General features: G+C 63.2%; 3 non-coding genes across 3 annotated transcripts; all 3 read right to left on the bottom strand.

Moving 5' to 3' along the window:
- Positions 1-397: 397 nt before the first annotated feature.
- On the bottom strand, positions 398-516 carry LOC131870469 (5S ribosomal RNA). The gene has a single exon (XR_009368778.1). It is a non-coding gene; the product is annotated as a 5S ribosomal RNA (ribosomal RNA).
- A 7,755-nt stretch (positions 517-8,271) lies between these two features.
- Positions 8,272-8,390, bottom strand: LOC131870480 (5S ribosomal RNA). The gene has a single exon (XR_009368789.1). It is a non-coding gene; the product is annotated as a 5S ribosomal RNA (ribosomal RNA).
- An 8,147-nt stretch (positions 8,391-16,537) lies between these two features.
- Positions 16,538-16,656, bottom strand: LOC131870491 (5S ribosomal RNA). The gene has a single exon (XR_009368800.1). It is a non-coding gene; the product is annotated as a 5S ribosomal RNA (ribosomal RNA).
- Between the last annotated feature and the right edge of the window lie 244 nt (positions 16,657-16,900).

Below are 16,900 nucleotides of genomic sequence, written 5' to 3' on the forward strand. Positions count from 1 at the left end.
GCTCTCTCCAGCTGCGTGCACCTGCCCCGGCCGCGCACCCGGCCCCGCCCAGCTTCGCTCACCTGTCCCGGGCGTCTGGTGCGGAACCTTAGAGTAAGAAACATCACCGTGCACCTTGGCCAACGTGCGCGACTCGACCGAGCGCGCACTGGCCGAGGTGCACACCGATTTCACCTGGGTGCGCGCGCAGCACCTCGGGCGCACCGGGGTGCGCGCACAACGCCCGGGTTGCACCGTGGCCTGTGTGCTCGGGGCGCCTCGGGTGCGCGCTCGGTGTCGCCCCCGCGCGCGCGGTAGTGCGGGCAGCGCACCCCGGCCCGGCCCGGCCCCGACGAGAACGCAAACGGGCAAAAGGTTTATTCAAATAGCATTGCGATGCCCGGCGAAAAACTAAAAAAGGGTGCAACACCGGGACTTCCCGGGAGGTCACCCATCCCAGTACTACTCCGGCCCAAGCGCGCTTAACTGCGGAGTTCTGATGGGATCCGGTGCACTAACGCTGGTATGATCGCACCCGTTATGAGCTTGTCGCAGTGTGTACTTAGCAAACCGCGACCCACGTGCGAATCCACCCCGGCCACCCACCCCCGTCGAGGTGCACACCCTCCCTCGCGAAGTGCGCCCCGTTCGCCAAGTGTGAGCCCTGCCCGGGTGCGCGCACCTTGCTAGGGCGTCGGGTGTGCACCCGGCCCGGCCTACGTGCGTGCACCTGTAGGGGGCGTCGTGTGCGTGCAGTGTCCCGTCTGCAACGCGGTGCCCACACACCACCTCGGGCGCAACGACCTGCGCTCACATGTGGGCCGAGTGCACCTTGGTGCATGTTCGGGGCGCCTCGGGTGCACGCTCGATCTTGCCCCGGTGCACCAAGGCGCTCGGTTTGCCCCGGGTGCGCACTTGGTGCAAGGTGGGCACCCAAAATAGGGATCAAGCACCAAAACACAAGTTTCGGGATGCAAAATGGGACCCAAGGACCACAAATGCGTTCCAAGACCCATGATGGGTCCACGAGAACAAAAATGTGTTCCGAGACTTAATAAACAAATATTGGGTTTTAGGAGAAGAAACATGCTCTGATGCCCAAAACGAGAATCGACCCCGAAAAGGCCACAGGCCAAAAGTGGGATGCGAGACAAAAAAAAATGGGACCCGAGGACCAAAATTGGGTTCCCAGGTCGAAGACAGGGCAACCGGACAAGAAACGACCTCTAAGGCTCGAAATGAGTCCCGACGACTAAAACTTGACAAGAAGCACCCATCAGGCACCCAACTCGACACCCATGGGATGCCGACCCACCCGGGCTTCCACCTAGCACACCTTGGCACCCACCCACCCTCGCACCCAACCTCGCACCCAACTTAGCACCTTTGAACCCACATTGGCACTCACCCTGACCCTGGCACCTTGGAACCCACATTGGCACTCACCTTGACCCTGGCACCCACCTTTGCACTCACCTTGGGACCCACCCTGGCTCCCACCTCGGCACCCACCCAGACACCCACCTTGGTTCCTTGGCACCCACCTTGGATCCTTGGCACCCACCCCGACACCCACCTTGGCACGCAACTTGGCTACTTGCCACCCACCTTGGCTCCTTGACGCCCACCCCGACAACCACCCCGTGACCTACCCTGGCTAGGGTTGGTGCACACCCACCCTGGTGCCCACCTTGGCACCCACCCTATGACCCACCTTGGCACGCACCTTAGTACCCACCCCGTTACCCACCCTAGGACCCACCCCGTGACCCACCTTGGCCAGGGTGGGTGCCTTGGTGCGCACAACTTGCCTGGGCTGCACACCAGGGCGGGCTCAAGATGGCACCCGCGTTCCGTTTTTTTCACTATCTTTCAAAACGGAAATTTTAAAATCTCATTTTTTTCTTTTTTTTGCCTTTTCTGGAAATTAGTGAAGGCAGCGCATCAAAGGTGCGCAATGCTGGTGCGAACCCGGGAGCGCTCCGATGTGTGCTCCAAGGTGCGGCGTGCACGAAGTCCGAGCCCGGTTTGCCCCGGGTGCGCACCTCGCGTGCACCTTCGCCGGGGTGAGCACCTTGGCTGGGTTGCGCGCCCTGGTGCGTACCAAGGAGCGCTCTGAAGTGTGCTCCAAGGTGCGGCGTGCACGAAGTCGGAGCCCGGTTTGCCCCGGGTGTGCACCTCGGGTGCGCACCTCGCGTGCACCTTCGCTGCGGTGGGCACCTTGGCTGGGTTGCGCGCCTTGGTGGGCACCATGCAGTGCACGAAGTCGGAGCCCGGTTTGCCCCGGGCGCGCACCTCCGCCAGGGTGGGCACCTTGGTGCGCACAACTTGCCTGGGCTGCGCATCAGGAAGGGCTCAAGATGGCACCCGCGTTCCGTTTTTTTCACTATCTTTCAGAACGGAAATTTTAAAATATCGTTTTTTTTTGCCTTTTCTGGAAATTAGTGAAGGCAGCGCATCAAAGGTGCGCAACGCTGGTGCGAACCTGGGAGCGCTCCGATGTGTGCTCCAAGGTGCGGCGTGCACGAAGTCGGAGCCCGGTTTGCCTCGGGTGCGCCCTGGTGGGCACCATGGTGCGCACCAAGGAGCGCTCCGAAGTGTGCTCCAAGGTGCGGCCTGCACGAAGTCGGAGCCCGGTTTGCCCCGGGTGTGCACCTCGGGTGGGCACCTTGGTGCGCATGCCTTGCCTGGGCTGCGCACCAGGGCGGGCTCAAGATGGCACCCGCGTTCCTTTTTTTTCACTATCTTTCAAAACGGAAATTTTAAAATCTCATTTTTTTTTGCCTTTTTCTGGAAATTAGTGAAGGCAGCGCATCAAAGGTGCGCACCTCGCTGCCCACCACGGTGCGCAACGCCGGTGGGCACCCGGGAGTGCTTCGAAGTGTGCTCCAAGGTGCTGCGTGCACGTTGTCGGAGCCCGGTTTGCCCCGGGTGCGCACCTCGCGTGCACCTTCGTCGGGGTGGGCACCTTGGCTTGGTTTGCCCCGGCTGCGCTCCGAAGCGGGGTTATTGGAGCGCCGCCTCTTTTTTTGTCGGAGCGTTTGGTGGGGTTTCTCGCATTGGCTCTTCCGAGGCCCGGTTGCCACCCTGGCGCGCACGAAGTCGGAAGTAGGGTTAATTGCCCGGGTGCGCACCTTTGCCAGGGTGGCACCTTACCTGGGCTGCGCACCAGGGCGGGCTCAAGATGGCACGCGCGTTCCGTTTTTTTCACTATCTTTCAAAACGGAAATTTTAAAATCTCCTTTTTTTTTTGCCTTTTCTGGAAATTAGTGAAGGCAGCGCATCAAAGGTGCGCACCTCGCTGCCCACCTTGGTGTGCTCTGAGGTGCGCACCCGGGAGCGCTACGAAGTGTGCTCCAAGGTGCGGCGTGCACGTTGTCGGAGCCCGGTTTGCCCCGGGTGCGCACCTCGCCTGCACCTTGGCCGGGGTGGGCACCTTGGCTGGGTTTGCCCAGGGTGCGCTCCGAAGCGGGGTTACTGGAGCGCCCCCTCTTTTTTTGTCAGAGAGTTTGGTGGGGTTTCTCGCATTGGCTCTTCCCAGGCCCGGTTGTTGGGTGCGCTCCCACCCTGGCGCGCGCGAAGTTGGAAGTTGGGTTAATTGCCCGGGCGCGCACCTTCGCCAGGGTGGGCACCTTGGTGCGCAAACCTTGGCTGGGCTGCGCACCAGGGCGGGCTCAAGATGGCACCAGCATTCCCTTTTTCTCACTATCTTTCAAAACGGAAATTTTAAAATCTCGTTTTTTTTTTGCCTTTTATGGAAATTAGTGAAGGCATCGCATCAAAGGTGCGCACCTCGCTGCCCACCTTGGTGTGCTCCGAGGTGCCCACCACGGTGCGCAACGCCGGTGCGAACCCGGGAGCGCCCCGATGTGTGCTCCAAGGTGCGGCGTGCACGAAGTCGGACCCCGGTTTGCCCCGGGTGCGCACCTCGCGTGCACCTTGGTGCGCACACCTTGGCTGGGTTGCGCGGCCTGGTGGGCACCATGGTGCGCACCAAGGAGCGCTCCGAAGTGTGCTCCAAGGTGCGGCGTGCACGAAGTCGGAGCCCGGTTTGCCCCGGGTGCGCACCTTCGCCGCGGTGGGCACCATGGCGTGCACGAAGTCGGAGCCCGGTTTGCCCCGGGTGCGCACCTCGCGTGCACCTTCGCCGGGGTGGGCACCTCGGCTGGGTTGCGCGCCCTGGTGCGCACCAAGGAGCGCTCTGAAGTGTGCTCCAAGGTGCGGCGTGCACGAAGTCGGAGCCCGGTTTGCCCCGGGTGTGCACCTCGGGTGCGCACCTCGCGTGCACCTTCGCTGCGGTGGGCACCTTGGCTGGGTTGCGCGCCTTGGTGGGCACCATGCAGTGCACGAAGTCGGAGCCCGGATTGCCCCGGGCGCGCACCTCCGCCAGGGTGGGCACCTTGGTGCGCACAACTTGCCTGGGCTGCGCACCAGGAAGGGCTCAAGATGGCACCCGCGTTCCGTTTTTTTCACTATCTTTCAGAACGGAAATTTTAAAATCTCGTTTTTTTTTGCCTTTTCTGGAAATTAGTGAAGGCAGCGCATCAAAGGTGCGCAACGCTGGTGCGAACCTGGGAGCGCTCCGATGTGTGCTCCAAGGTGCGGCGTGCACGAAGTCGGACCCCGGTTTGCCCCGGGTGCGCACCTCGCGTGCACCTTGGTGCGCACACCTTGGCTGGGTTGCGCGCCCTGGTGGGCACCATGGTGCGCACCAAGGAGCGCTCCGAAGTGTGCTCCAAGGTGCGGCGTGCACGAAGTCGGAGCCCGGTTTGCCCCGGGTGCGCACCTCGCGTGCACCTTCGCCGCGGTGGGCACCATGGCGTGCACGAAGTCGGAGCCCGGTTTGCCCCGGGTGCGCACCTCGCGTGCACCTTCGCCGGGGTGGGCACCTTGGTGTGCAGACCTTGGCTGGGTTGCGCGCCCTGGTGGGCACCATGGTGCGCACCAAGGAGCGCTCCGAAGTGTGCTCCAAGGTGCGGCCTGCACGAAGTCGGAGCCCGGTTTGCCCCGGGTGTGCACCTCGGGTGGGCACCTTGGTGCGCATGCCTTGCCTGGGCTGCGCACCAGGGCGGGCTCAAGATGGCACCCGCGTTCCTTTTTTTTCACTATCTTTCAAAACGGAAATTTTAAAATCTCATTTTTTTTTGCCTTTTTCTGGAAATTAGTGAAGGCAGCGCATCAAAGGTGCGCACCTCGCTGCCCACCACGGTGCGCAACGCCGGTGGGCACCCGGGAGTGCTTCGAAGTGTGCTCCAAGGTGCTGCGTGCACGTTGTCGGAGCCCGGTTTGCCCCGGGTGCGCACCTCGCGTGCACCTTCGTCGGGGTGGGCACCTTGGCTGGGTTTGCCCCGGCTGCGCTCCGAAGCGGGGTTATTGGAGCGCCGCCTCTTTTTTTGTCGGAGCGTTTGGTGGGGTTTCTCGCATTGGCTCTTCCGAGGCCCGGTTGCCACCCTGGCGCGCACGAAGTCGGAAGTAGGGTTAATTGCCCGGGTGCGCACCTTTGCCAGGGTGGGCACCTTACCTGGGCTGCGCACCAGGGCGGGCTCAAGATGGCACGCGCGTTCCGTTTTTTTCACTATCTTTCAAAACGGAAATTTTAAAATCTCCTTTTTTTTTTGCCTTTTCTGGAAATTAGCGAAGGCAGCGCATCAAAGGTGCGCACCTCGCTGCCCACCTTGGTGTGCTCTGAGGTGCGCACCCGGGAGCGCTACGAAGTGTGCTCCAAGGTGCGGCGTGCACGTTGTCGGAGCCCGGTTTGCCCCGGGTGCGCACCTCGCCTGCACCTTGGCCGGGGTGGGCACCTTGGCTGGGTTTGCCCAGGGTGCGCTCCGAAGCGGGGTTACTGGAGCGCCCCCTCTTTTTTTGTCAGAGCGTTTGGTGGGGTTTCTCGCATTGGCTCTTCCCAGGCCCGGTTGTTGGGTGCGCTCCCACCCTGGCGCGCGCGAAGTTGGAAGTTGGGTTAATTGCCCGGGCGCGCACCTTCGCCAGGGTGGGCACCTTGGTGCGCACACCTTGGCTGGGCTGCGCACCAGGGCGGGCTCAAGATGGCACCAGCATTCCCTTTTTCTCACTATCTTTCAAAACGGAAATTTTAAAATCTCGTTTTTTTTTTGCCTTTTATGGAAATTAGTGAAGGCATCGCATCAAAGGTGCGCACCTCGCTGCCCACCTTGGTGTGCTCCGAGGTGCCCACCACGGTGCGCAACGCCGGTGCGAACCCGGGAGCGCCCCGATGTGTGCTCCAAGGTGCGGCGTGCACGAAGTCGGACCCCGGTTTGCCCCGGGTGCGCACCTCGCGTGCACCTTGGTGCGCACACCTTGGCTGGGTTGCGCGGCCTGGTGGGCACCATGGTGCGCACCAAGGAGCGCTCCGAAGTGTGCTCCAAGGTGCGGCGTGCACGAAGTCGGAGCCCGGTTTGCCCCGGGTACGCACCTCGCGTGCACCTTCGCCGGGGTGGGCACCTCGGCTGGGTTGCGCGCCCTGGTGCGCACCAAGGAGCGCTCCGAAGTGTGCTCCAAGGTGCGGCGTGCACGAAGTCGGAGCCCGGTTTGCCCCGGGTGCGCACCTCGCGTGCACCTTCGGCGGGGTTGCGCGCCCTGGTGGGCACCATGGTGCGCACCAAGGAGCGCTCCGAAGTGTGCTCCAAGGTGCGGCGTGCACGAAGTCGGAGCCCGGTTTGCCCCGGGTGCGCACCTCGCGTGCACCTTCGGCGGGGTTGCGCGCCCTGGTGGGCACCATGGTGCGCACCAAGGAGCGCTCCGAAGTGTGCTCCAAGGTGCGGCGTGCACGAAGTCGGAGCCCGGTTTGCCCCGGGTGCGCACCTCGCGTGCACCTTCGCCGCGGTGGGCACCATGGCGTGCACGAAGTCGGAGCCCGGTTTGCCCCGGGTGCGCACCTCGCGTGCACCTTCGCCGGGGTGGGCACCTCGGCTGGGTTGCGCGCCCTGGTGCGCACCAAGGAGCGCTCCGAAGTGTGCTCCAAGGTGCGGCGTGCACGAAGTCGGAGCCCGGTTTGCCCCGGGTGCGCACCTCGCGTGCACCTTCGCCAGGGTGGGCACCTCGGTGCGCACACCTTCTCAATGTTTTCTTGCCTTTTCTGGAAATTGGTGAAGGCAGCGCATCAAAGGTGCGCACCTCGGTGTGCTCCGAGGTGCGAACCCGAGAGCGCTCCGAGGTGCCCACGAAGTCGAAAGTCGGGTTAATTGCATTGTTTTCCCCGGGTGCGCTCCGAGGTGCGCAACATCGGCGCGCACCAAGGAGGGCTCCGAAGTGTGCTCCAAGGTGCGCACGATGGCGTGCACCTCTGGTGCGCACGATTCGGAGCTCGGTTTGACCGGGGTGCGCACACCTTGGCTGGGTTGCGCACCTTTTGTGCGCTCCAAGGTGCGCACGAAGTCGGAGCTCGGTTTGCCCCGGGTGCGCACCTTCGCCAGGGTGCGCACCTTGATGCGCACGCCTTGGCTGGGCTGCGCACCTTGGTGGGCGCCATGGTGCGCACCTTTCGTGCGCTCCAAGGTGCGCACGAAGTCGGAGCTCGGTTTGCCCCGGGTGCGCACCTTGGTGGGCGCCATGGTGCACTCCGAGGTGCCCAAGATTGGTGCGCACCAAGGAGCGCTCCGAAGTGCGCTCCAAGGTGCGCGCGAAGTCGAAAGTTGGGTTAATTGTCCGGTTTGCCTCGGGTGCGCACCTTGCGTGCACCTTCGCCAGGGTGGGCGCCTTGGTGCGCACACCTTGGCTGGGCTGCGCACACCTTGGCACCCGCGTTTCCTTCATTTTAAATTTTTTTTTTTTACAATCTCTCAAGTGGGAAATTCTATAATCTCAACTTTTTTTGCCTTTTCAGGAAACTTTTGAATGGAGCGCATCATTGGTGCGCTCCGAAGTGTGCTCCAAAGCTCTCTCCAGCTGCGTGCACCTGCCCCGGCCGCGCACCCGGCCCCGCCCAGCTTCGCTCACCTGTCCCGGGCGTCTGGTGCGGAACCTTAGAGTAAGAAACATCACCGTGCACCTTGGCCAACGTGCGCGACTCGACCGAGCGCGCACTGGCCGAGGTGCACACCGATTTCACCTGGGTGCGCGCGCAGCACCTCGGGCGCACCGGGGTGCGCGCACAACGCCCGGGTTGCACCGTGGCCTGTGTGCTCGGGGCGCCTCGGGTGCGCGCTCGGTGTCGCCCCCCGCGCGCGCGGTAGTGCGGGCAGCGCACCCCGGCCCGGCCCGGCCCCGACGAGAACGCAAACGGGCAAAAGGTTTATTCAAATAGCATTGCGATGCCCGGCGAAAAACTAAAAAAGGGTGCAACACCGGGACTTCCCGGGAGGTCACCCATCCCAGTACTACTCCGGCCCAAGCGCGCTTAACTGCGGAGTTCTGATGGGATCCGGTGCACTAACGCTGGTATGATCGCACCCGTTATGAGCTTGTCGCAGTGTGTACTTAGCAAACCGCGACCCACGTGCGAATCCACCCCGGCCACCCACCCCCGTCGAGGTGCACACCCTCCCTCGCGAAGTGCGCCCCGTTCGCCAAGTGTGAGCCCTGCCCGGGTGCGCGCACCTTGCTAGGGCGTCGGGTGTGCACCCGGCCCGGCCTACGTGCGTGCACCTGTAGGGGGCGTCGTGTGCGTGCAGTGTCCCGTCTGCAACGCGGTGCCCACACACCACCTCGGGCGCAACGACCTGCGCTCACATGTGGGCCGAGTGCACCTTGGTGCATGTTCGGGGCGCCTCGGGTGCACGCTCGATCTTGCCCCGGTGCACCAAGGCGCTCGGTTTGCCCCGGGTGCGCACTTGGTGCAAGGTGGGCACCCAAAATAGGGATCAAGCACCAAAACACAAGTTTCGGGATGCAAAATGGGACCCAAGGACCACAAATGCGTTCCAAGACCCATGATGGGTCCACGAGAACAAAAATGTGTTCCGAGACTTAATAAACAAATATTGGGTTTTAGGAGAAGAAACATGCTCTGATGCCCAAAACGAGAATCGACCCCGAAAAGGCCACAGGCCAAAAGTGGGATGCGAGACAAAAAAAAATGGGACCCGAGGACCAAAATTGGGTTCCCAGGTCGAAGACAGGGCAACCGGACAAGAAACGACCTCTAAGGCTCGAAATGAGTCCCGACGACTAAAACTTGACAAGAAGCACCCATCAGGCACCCAACTCGACACCCATGGGATGCCGACCCACCCGGGCTTCCACCTAGCACACCTTGGCACCCACCCACCCTCGCACCCAACCTCGCACCCAACTTAGCACCTTTGAACCCACATTGGCACTCACCCTGATGGCACCTTGGAACCCACATTGGCACTCACCTTGACCCTGGCACCCACCTTTGCACTCACCTTGGGACCCACCCTGGCTCCCACCTCGGCACCCACCCAGACACCCACCTTGGTTCCTTGGCACCCACCTTGGATCCTTGGCACCCACCCCGACACCCACCTTGGCACGCAACTTGGCTACTTGCCACCCACCTTGGCTCCTTGACGCCCACCCCGACAACCACCCCGTGACCTACCCTGGCTAGGGTTGGTGCACACCCACCCTGGTGCCCACCTTGGCACCCACCCTATGACCCACCTTGGCACGCACCTTAGTACCCACCCCGTTACCCACCCTAGGACCCACCCCGTGACCCACCTTGGCCAGGGTGGGTGCCTTGGTGCGCACAACTTGCCTGGGCTGCACACCAGGGCGGGCTCAAGATGGCACCCGCGTTCCGTTTTTTTCACTATCTTTCAAAACGGAAATTTAAAATCTCATTTTTTTCTTTTTTTTGCCTTTTCTGGAAATTAGTGAAGGCAGCGCATCAAAGGTGCGCAATGCTGGTGCGAACCCGGGAGCGCTCCGATGTGTGCTCCAAGGTGCGGCGGTGCACGAAGTCCGAGCCCGGTTTGCCCCGGGTGCGCACCTCGCGTGCACCTTCGCCGGGGTGAGCACCTTGGCTGGGTTGCGCGCCCTGGTGCGTACCAAGGAGCGCTCTGAAGTGTGCTCCAAGGTGCGGCGGTGCACGAAGTCGGAGCCCGGTTTGCCCCGGGTGTGCACCTCGGGTGCGCACCTCGCGTGCACCTTCGCTGCGGTGGGCACCTTGGCTGGGTTGCGCGCCTTGGTGGGCACCATGCAGTGCACGAAGTCGGAGCCCGGTTTGCCCCGGGCGCGCACCTCCGCCAGGGTGGGCACCTTGGTGCGCACAACTTGCCTGGGCTGCGCATCAGGAAGGGCTCAAGATGGCACCCGCGTTCCGTTTTTTTCACTATCTTTCAGAACGGAAATTTTAAAATATCGTTTTTTTTTGCCTTTTCTGGAAATTAGTGAAGGCAGCGCATCAAAGGTGCGCAACGCTGGTGCGAACCTGGGAGCGCTCCGATGTGTGCTCCAAGGTGCGGCGTGCACGAAGTCGGAGCCCGGTTTGCCTCGGGTGCGCCCTGGTGGGCACCATGGTGCGCACCAAGGAGCGCTCCGAAGTGTGCTCCAAGGTGCGGCCTGCACGAAGTCGGAGCCCGGTTTGCCCCGGGTGTGCACCTCGGGTGGGCACCTTGGTGCGCATGCCTTGCCTGGGCTGCGCACCAGGGCGGGCTCAAGATGGCACCCGCGTTCCTTTTTTTTCACTATCTTTCAAAACGGAAATTTTAAAATCTCATTTTTTTTTGCCTTTTTCTGGAAATTAGTGAAGGCAGCGCATCAAAGGTGCGCACCTCGCTGCCCACCACGGTGCGCAACGCCGGTGGGCACCCGGGAGTGCTTCGAAGTGTGCTCCAAGGTGCTGCGTGCACGTTGTCGGAGCCCGGTTTGCCCCGGGTGCGCACCTCGCGTGCACCTTCGTCGGGGTGGGCACCTTGGCTTGGTTTGCCCCGGCTGCGCTCCGAAGCGGGGTTATTGGAGCGCCGCCTCTTTTTTTGTCGGAGCGTTTGGTGGGGTTTCTCGCATTGGCTCTTCCGAGGCCCGGTTGCCACCCTGGCGCGCACGAAGTCGGAAGTAGGGTTAATTGCCCGGGTGCGCACCTTTGCCAGGGTGGCACCTTACCTGGGCTGCGCACCAGGGCGGGCTCAAGATGGCACGCGCGTTCCGTTTTTTTCACTATCTTTCAAAACGGAAAATTTTAAAATCTCCTTTTTTTTTTGCCTTTTCTGGAAATTAGTGAAGGCAGCGCATCAAAGGTGCGCACCTCGCTGCCCACCTTGGTGTGCTCTGAGGTGCGCACCCGGGAGCGCTACGAAGTGTGCTCCAAGGTGCGGCGTGCACGTTGTCGGAGCCCGGATTGCCCCGGGTGCGCACCTCGCCTGCACCTTGGCCGGGGTGGGCACCTTGGCTGGGTTTGCCCAGGGTGCGCTCCGAAGCGGGGTTACTGGAGCGCCCCCTCTTTTTTTGTCAGAGAGTTTGGTGGGGTTTCTCGCATTGGCTCTTCCCAGGCCCGGTTGTTGGGTGCGCTCCCACCCTGGCGCGCGCGAAGTTGGAAGGTTGGGTTAATTGCCCGGGCGCGCACCTTCGCCAGGGTGGGCACCTTGGTTCGCAAACCTTGGCTGGGCTGCGCACCAGGGCGGGCTCAAGATGGCACCAGCATTCCCTTTTTCTCACTATCTTTCAAAACGGAATTTTAAAATCTCGTTTTTTTTTTGCCTTTTATGGAAATTAGTGAAGGCATCGCATCAAAGGTGCGCACCTCGCTGCCCACCTTGGTGTGCTCCGAGGTGCCCACCACGGTGCGCAACGCCGGTGCGAACCCGGGAGCGCCCCGATGTGTGCTCCAAGGTGCGGCGGTGCACGAAGTCGGACCCCGGTTTGCCCCGGGTGCGCACCTCGCGTGCACCTTGGTGCGCACACCTTGGCTGGGTTGCGCGGCCTGGTGGGCACCATGGTGCGCACCAAGGAGCGCTCCGAAGTGTGCTCCAAGGTGCGGCGTGCACGAAGTCGGAGCCCGGTTTGCCCCGGGTGCGCACCTTCGCCGCGGTGGGCACCATGGCGTGCACGAAGTCGGAGCCCGGTTTGCCCCGGGTGCGCACCTCGCGTGCACCTTCGCCGGGGTGGGCACCTCGGCTGGGTTGCGCGCCCTGGTGCGCACCAAGGAGCGCTCTGAAGTGTGCTCCAAGGTGCGGCGTGCACGAAGTCGGAGCCCGGTTTGCCCCGGGTGTGCACCTCGGGTGCGCACCTCGCGTGCACCTTCGCTGCGGTGGGCACCTTGGCTGGGTTGCGCGCCTTGGTGGGCACCATGCAGTGCACGAAGTCGGAGCCCGGATTGCCCCGGGCGCGCACCTCCGCCAGGGTGGGCACCTTGGTGCGCACAACTTGCCTGGGCTGCGCACCAGGAAGGGCTCAAGATGGCACCCGCGTTCCGTTTTTTTCACTATCTTTCAGAACGGAAATTTTAAAATCTCGTTTTTTTTTGCCTTTTCTGGAAATTAGTGAAGGCAGCGCATCAAAGGTGCGCAACGCTGGTGCGAACCTGGGAGCGCTCCGATGTGTGCTCCAAGGTGCGGCGTGCACGAAGTCGGACCCCGGTTTGCCCCGGGTGCGCACCTCGCGTGCACCTTGGTGCGCACACCTTGGCTGGGTTGCGCGCCCTGGTGGGCACCATGGTGCGCACCAAGGAGCGCTCCGAAGTGTGCTCCAAGGTGCGGCGTGCACGAAGTCGGAGCCCGGTTTGCCCCGGGTGCGCACCTCGCGTGCACCTTCGCCGCGGTGGGCACCATGGCGTGCACGAAGTCGGAGCCCGGTTTGCCCCGGGTGCGCACCTCGCGTGCACCTTCGCCGGGGTGGGCACCTTGGTGTGCAGACCTTGGCTGGGTTGCGCGCCCTGGTGGGCACCATGGTGCGCACCAAGGAGCGCTCCGAAGTGTGCTCCAAGGTGCGGCCTGCACGAAGTCGGAGCCCGGTTTGCCCCGGGTGTGCACCTCGGGTGGGCACCTTGGTGCGCATGCCTTGCCTGGGCTGCGCACCAGGGCGGGCTCAAGATGGCACCCGCGTTCCTTTTTTTTCACTATCTTTCAAAACGGAAATTTTAAAATCTCATTTTTTTTTGCCTTTTTCTGGAAATTAGTGAAGGCAGCGCATCAAAGGTGCGCACCTCGCTGCCCACCACGGTGCGCAACGCCGGTGGGCACCCGGGAGTGCTTCGAAGTGTGCTCCAAGGTGCTGCGTGCACGTTGTCGGAGCCCGGTTTGCCCCGGGTGCGCACCTCGCGTGCACCTTCGTCGGGGTGGGCACCTTGGCTGGGTTTGCCCCGGCTGCGCTCCGAAGCGGGGTTATTGGAGCGCCGCCTCTTTTTTTGTCGGAGCGTTTGGTGGGGTTTCTCGCATTGGCTCTTCCGAGGCCCGGTTGCCACCCTGGCGCGCACGAAGTCGGAAGTAGGGTTAATTGCCCGGGTGCGCACCTTTGCCAGGGTGGGCACCTTACCTGGGCTGCGCACCAGGGCGGGCTCAAGATGGCACGCGCGTTCCGTTTTTTTCACTATCTTTCAAAACGGAAATTTTAAAATCTCCTTTTTTTTTTGCCTTTTCTGGAAATTAGCGAAGGCAGCGCATCAAAGGTGCGCACCTCGCTGCCCACCTTGGTGTGCTCTGAGGTGCGCACCCGGGAGCGCTACGAAGTGTGCTCCAAGGTGCGGCGTGCACGTTGTCGGAGCCCGGTTTGCCCCGGGTGCGCACCTCGCCTGCACCTTGGCCGGGGTGGGCACCTTGGCTGGGTTTGCCCAGGGTGCGCTCCGAAGCGGGGTTACTGGAGCGCCCCCTCTTTTTTTGTCAGAGCGTTTGGTGGGGTTTCTCGCATTGGCTCTTCCCAGGCCCGGTTGTTGGGTGCGCTCCCACCCTGGCGCGCGCGAAGTTGGAAGTTGGATTAATTGCCCGGGCGCGCACCTTCGCCAGGGTGGGCACCTTGGTGCGCACACCTTGGCTGGGCTGCGCACCAGGGCGGGCTCAAGATGGCACCAGCATTCCCTTTTTCTCACTATCTTTCAAAACGGAAATTTTAAAATCTCGTTTTTTTTTTGCCTTTTATGGAAATTAGTGAAGGCATCGCATCAAAGGTGCGCACCTCGCTGCCCACCTTGGTGTGCTCCGAGGTGCCCACCACGGTGCGCAACGCCGGTGCGAACCCGGGAGCGCCCCGATGTGTGCTCCAAGGTGCGGCGTGCACGAAGTCGGACCCCGGTTTGCCCCGGGTGCGCACCTCGCGTGCACCTTGGTGCGCACACCTTGGCTGGGTTGCGCGGCCTGGTGGGCACCATGGTGCGCACCAAGGAGCGCTCCGAAGTGTGCTCCAAGGTGCGGCGTGCACGAAGTCGGAGCCCGGTTTGCCCCGGGTACGCACCTCGCGTGCACCTTCGCCGGGGTGGGCACCTCGGCTGGGTTGCGCGCCCTGGTGCGCACCAAGGAGCGCTCCGAAGTGTGCTCCAAGGTGCGGCGTGCACGAAGTCGGAGCCCGGTTTGCCCCGGGTGCGCACCTTCGCCGCGGTGCGCACCATGGCGTGCACGAAGTCGGAGCCCGGTTTGCCCCGGGTGCGCACCTCGCGTGCACCTTCGGCGGGGTTGCGCGCCCTGGTGGGCACCATGGTGCGCACCAAGGAGCGCTCCGAAGTGTGCTCCAAGGTGCGGCGTGCACGAAGTCGGAGCCCGGTTTGCCCCGGGTGCGCACCTCGCGTGCACCTTCGGCGGGGTTGCGCGCCCTGGTGGGCACCATGGTGCGCACCAAGGAGCGCTCCGAAGTGTGCTCCAAGGTGCGGCGTGCACGAAGTCGGAGCCCGGTTTGCCCCGGGTGCGCACCTCGCGTGCACCTTCGCCGCGGTGGGCACCATGGCGCGCACGAAGTCGGAGCCCGGTTTGCCCCGGGTGCGCACCTCGCGTGCACCTTCGGCGGGGTTGCGCGCCCTGGTGGGCACCATGGTGCGCACCAAGGAGCGCTCCGAAGTGTGCTCCAAGGTGCGGCGTGCACGAAGTCGGAGCCCGGTTTGCCCCGGGTGCGCACCTCGCGTGCACCTTCGGCGGGGTTGCGCGCCCTGGTGGGCACCATGGTGCGCACCAAGGAGCGCTCCGAAGTGTGCTCCAAGGTGCGGCGTGCACGAAGTCGGAGCCCGGTTTGCCCCGGGTGCGCACCTCGCGTGCACCTTCGCCGCGGTGGGCACCATGGCGCGCACGAAGTCGGAGCCCGGTTTGCCCCGGGTGCGCACCTCGCGTGCACCTTCGCCGGGGTGGGCACCTCGGCTGGGTTGCGCGCCCTGGTGCGCACCAAGGAGCGCTCCGAAGTGTGCTCCAAGGTGCGGCGTGCACGAAGTCGGAGCCCGGTTTGCCCCGGGTGCGCACCTCGCGTGCACCTTCGCCAGGGTGGGCACCTCGGTGCGCACACCTTCTCAATGTTTTCTTGCCTTTTCTGGAAATTGGTGAAGGCAGCGCATCAAAGGTGCGCACCTCGGTGTGCTCCGAGGTGCGAACCCGAGAGCGCTCCGAGGTGCCCACGAAGTCGAAAGTCGGGTTAATTGCATTGTTTTCCCCGGGTGCGCTCCGAGGTGCGCAACATCGGCGCGCACCAAGGAGGGCTCCGAAGTGTGCTCCAAGGTGCGCACGATGGCGTGCACCTCTGGTGCGCACGATTCGGAGCTCGGTTTGACCGGGGTGCGCACACCTTGGCTGGGTTGCGCACCTTTTGTGCGCTCCAAGGTGCGCACGAAGTCGGAGCTCGGTTTGCCCCGGGTGCGCACCTTCGCCAGGGTGCGCACCTTGATGCGCACGCCTTGGCTGGGCTGCGCACCTTGGTGGGCGCCATGGTGCGCACCTTTCGTGCGCTCCAAGGTGCGCACGAAGTCGGAGCTCGGTTTGCCCCGGGTGCGCACCTTGGTGGGCGCCATGGTGCACTCCGAGGTGCCCAAGATTGGTGCGCACCAAGGAGCGCTCCGAAGTGCGCTCCAAGGTGCGCGCGAAGTCGAAAGTTGGGTTAATTGTCCGGTTTGCCTCGGGTGCGCACCTTGCGTGCACCTTCGCCAGGGTGGGCGCCTTGGTGCGCACACCTTGGCTGGGCTGCGCACACCTTGGCACCCGCGTTTCCTTCATTTTAAATTTTTTTTTTTTACAATCTCTCAAGTGGGAAATTCTATAATCTCAACTTTTTTTGCCTTTTCAGGAAACTTTTGAATGGAGCGCATCATTGGTGCGCTCCGAAGTGTGCTCCAAAGCTCTCTCCAGCTGCGTGCACCTGCCCCGGCCGCGCACCCGGCCCCGCCCAGCTTCGCTCACCTGTCCCGGGCGTCTGGTGCGGAACCTTAGAGTAAGAAACATCACCGTGCACCTTGGCCAACGTGCGCGACTCGACCGAGCGCGCACTGGCCGAGGTGCACACCGATTTCACCTGGGTGCGCGCGCAGCACCTCGGGCGCACCGGGGTGCGCGCACAACGCCCGGGTTGCACCGTGGCCTGTGTGCTCGGGGCGCCTCGGGTGCGCGCTCGGTGTCGCCCCCGCGCGCGCGGTAGTGCGGGCAGCGCACCCCGGCCCGGCCCGGCCCCGACGAGAACGCAAACGGGCAAAAGGTTTATTCAAATAGCATTGCGACGCCCGGCGAAAAACTAAAAAAGGGTGCAACACCGGGACTTCCCGGGAGGTCACCCATCCCAGTACTACTCCGGCCCAAGCGCGCTTAACTGCGGAGTTCTGATGGGATCCGGTGCACTAACGCTGGTATGATCGCACCCGTTATGAGCTTGTCGCAGTGTGTACTTAGCAAACCGCGACCCACGTGCGAATCCACCCCGGCCACCCACCCCCGTCGAGGTGCACACCCTCCCTCGCGAAGTGCGCCCCGTTCGCCAAGTGTGAGCCCTGCCCGGGTGCGCGCACCTTGCTAGGGCGTCGGGTGTGCACCCGGCCCGGCCTACGTGCGTGCACCTGGAGGGGGCGTCGTGTGCGTGCAGTGTCCCGTCTGCAACGCGGTGCCCA

This window comes from Cryptomeria japonica, unplaced genomic scaffold, assembly GCF_030272615.1.
Source record: "Cryptomeria japonica unplaced genomic scaffold, Sugi_1.0 HiC_scaffold_331, whole genome shotgun sequence".
NCBI classification, from domain to species: Eukaryota; Viridiplantae; Streptophyta; class Pinopsida; order Cupressales; family Cupressaceae; genus Cryptomeria; species Cryptomeria japonica.